This window comes from Condylura cristata, unplaced genomic scaffold, assembly GCF_000260355.1.
Source record: "Condylura cristata isolate star-nosed mole 26May11 unplaced genomic scaffold, ConCri1.0 scaffold00031, whole genome shotgun sequence".
In the NCBI taxonomy this organism is placed as follows: Eukaryota; Metazoa; Chordata; class Mammalia; order Eulipotyphla; family Talpidae; genus Condylura; species Condylura cristata.
The window spans coordinates 13,824,895-13,827,949 of NW_004567132.1; positions in this window are offsets into that span (position 1 = coordinate 13,824,895).

Here is a 3,055-nt window from a genome sequence, read left to right on the forward strand (position 1 = left end):
AGAGGTCTGCCACGCCATGTGGTCACCTCCAGGGCAGGCGGGAATCGAACTCATGCGGAAGTGGCGTTAGCTTCTCAGTGCTGTGCTTTTAACCCGCTGCACCACCAGGGAGGGCCAGTATGAACATTTTTAACATGTGTAAGCCATATCTACTTTTTTTTTTAAATACTAGTTCCAAATCTTGGGCTCATTTGTTTTTTGGCAAGCTTTTATTTTTCTTAGTGAAGAAAGCTCTTCTTAAATTGAAAATAATAACTTTTACCTAGTCTGCTTAATATTTCACTGACACTGTGTCTTTATGGTTAGATTTAAAATTTTGGGTTTTTGTCAATAAATACTATAGATATGTGAAAACAAATTCTGCACTAATTTGTGCCAATCCTTTTTTCACTTAATAATACATACTGAGATAGTTTCTTATCACTCATATAGTATTTCCTCTTTATTTTTTTAGGGCAGCAAATTATAGTTCTTTTAAGACTGTATTTTAATTAACCCCCCCCATTGATGGATATTCAAGTTTTTTAAATTCTATAATCACTTCCTTTATACATACCTGATTTTACAGGTATCTTTAGCTGGATTTTTAGAACTTTATTGAATCTGAAATTTGACTACTTACTATAGTTCTTTTAAAGCTTTCCTGGCAGTTAGTTCCCTATAAAAAAGATGGTAGTATGACAGTGTTGCGTAAGAGTGTACAGTATACCTTAGTTCACTTAATCCTTAGGTAAAGCAGGTACTGGTATCGTCATTTTCCAGATGTGAAAGTTTAGGCTGTTCATACTATAAGGGCTGAAATTATCCTACCTACTACCTTTCAGTGCTTAAATATTTGCATCAGTTGTACAACTTGTAGTCCTCATTGCTCATATGTTACTGCCCCAGGCAGTGGATTATTTTGCTTTGGCTTTTTGTCAGCTGAACTAAATAGAATCCCATACCCCCACCAATCATGTAACCATAATTTTCCATTTCTGTAAATTATCCATTACAGGAAAAATTTCTGACCACATCTGTAAGGAAAAGAGACCCAATTTTCATTTTATTTATTTATTTATTTATTTATTTATAGGGAAGCTATAAGTTCTGAGGTAAAATAAACTGAAAACCAAGTTATAGGTTTTTTGATTGTCGTTTTAGTGTGGTGGTAGTACATCTTGATCCTCAAGATAGCAGATTTTGTGGAAAAAAATGATTTTAGTATACCTGGTAAATCAGTAGGTTTGCTCTCCATGAACTAACACCAGAGAAACGGAAGAGAATATGCTTGAAGATCCAGAATTAAGACACTTGTGTTTTTAAGAGAATTCTTGGTTTGAAGGAACTTCTATCCATCAGATCATCCTGTTCTGTAAAAATTCAAAGATGGACCATCTGTGTCTTCCTCTTGAGAAGCCACTGACTTACCTAAGAGAGCTTGTGCCACATCTAAATACTTAAATGTTCTCCAGGGCTCATCCCATGGATTCTCCAGTCTCTACTGGTTGAAACATTCATGTGAATCGCTTCAGACATCTGCCATAGCTCTCAAATTTTATACTAACAGCCTTACTCTACCTGAATTCCAGCCTTGTATATACATCTAGCTAATTAGGCATCTCAAATTTAAGATTGACTGAACTTATAATTTTCCTGCCTGATCTTCTCTGGGCTTCCCCATTAAAGGCTACTCCATTTACTCCTTTCTGCAGACTAAAATCCTGTCCGTCTCTGTCTCGTGTGTGAGATTCATTAGCAATTTTTTTTGGCTCTAATCTCAGAGTATACTTTGAATCCAACCACTTTTTCTCCCACAAATTTATTGAGGTATAATTGACACATAAAATTGTAGGATATTTATTTTAAGTATACATCATGACTTGCTGTACATTGAATCTGCCCACAGGTGACCACATATACAATCGAAGGCATTTCTCTTGCCTGTCTATGGCAGTAGCCTCTTGATGGTTCACCTTTCCCTTGCTGCCCCAATTTGTTCTCTACCCAGCAGCAGAAGTGGACCTTTTAAAATATACATCAGTTCACATTGCTCCTACTGCAGTGATTGGCTATCATTTAAAATAAAGTCCATTCCTTACAGTGGCCTACAGCTTGCAGTCTGGACCCTGGAGTTCCCTGCAGACTTACCTCCTTTTTATTGCACTCACCCATGCTGTCATCCGTGCTGTTCCTTGAGAACAGGTACATATCTACTTGAGGAGATTTTGCAACTTGCTTTTCCTGAAATGTTCCTCCTCTCCCACCTCACTTCTCAGATTTGCATAGGTAACTATGTTAATATATCTGCTGAAAATAAGATCCTTCCTGACCATCCTTTCTAAAATAGCAACCTCCTCCTCTCTCTATCCTTTTCTTTAACCTCCTTTTTTTAACATTTAGAAAATTAAGATAAAATTCATACACTGTAAAATTCACCCTTTGAAAAAATAATTTCAGTTGTTTTTAGTATGTTCAGAGTTAATATTCCATCACTACTCATTCCAAAACATTTCATCACCCCAAGGAGAAATCCTATGCCTATTAATCACTTCTCATCCTTCCCCATCCATCTCCACCATCACCCCAGAAACCACTAATGTATTTTCTCTGTCTAAAGATGTATCTATTCTGGAAATTTTCACATACATGGACATTTCATATAAATGAAATCATAAATATGTGGACTCTGGGATTTGGTGGCTTCGACTAGGCATGTTTTCAAGGCTCATCCGTATTGCACCATGTTTAAGTACTTCACTTTATCGCCAATACTATATTCTCTGGATACGTAGTCATGTGTTGTTTGTGACAGGTATGTTCTGAGAAATGCATTGTTAGGCAGTTCCATTGTGTGAACTTACATTGTGTACATCATTGACCTAGATGGTATAGCCCACTGCACAGCTAGACTATATGTATATGCATAGATGTATACATGCGTGCATAGACCTAGGGACCACCATAGGATGTGAGGTCTGTCACTAACCGAAACATGCGGCATGTGACTGTACAGCATTTTTATAATTGATCAGTTGATGAACATTTGAGTTGTTCCCACTTTTTGGTTATTATA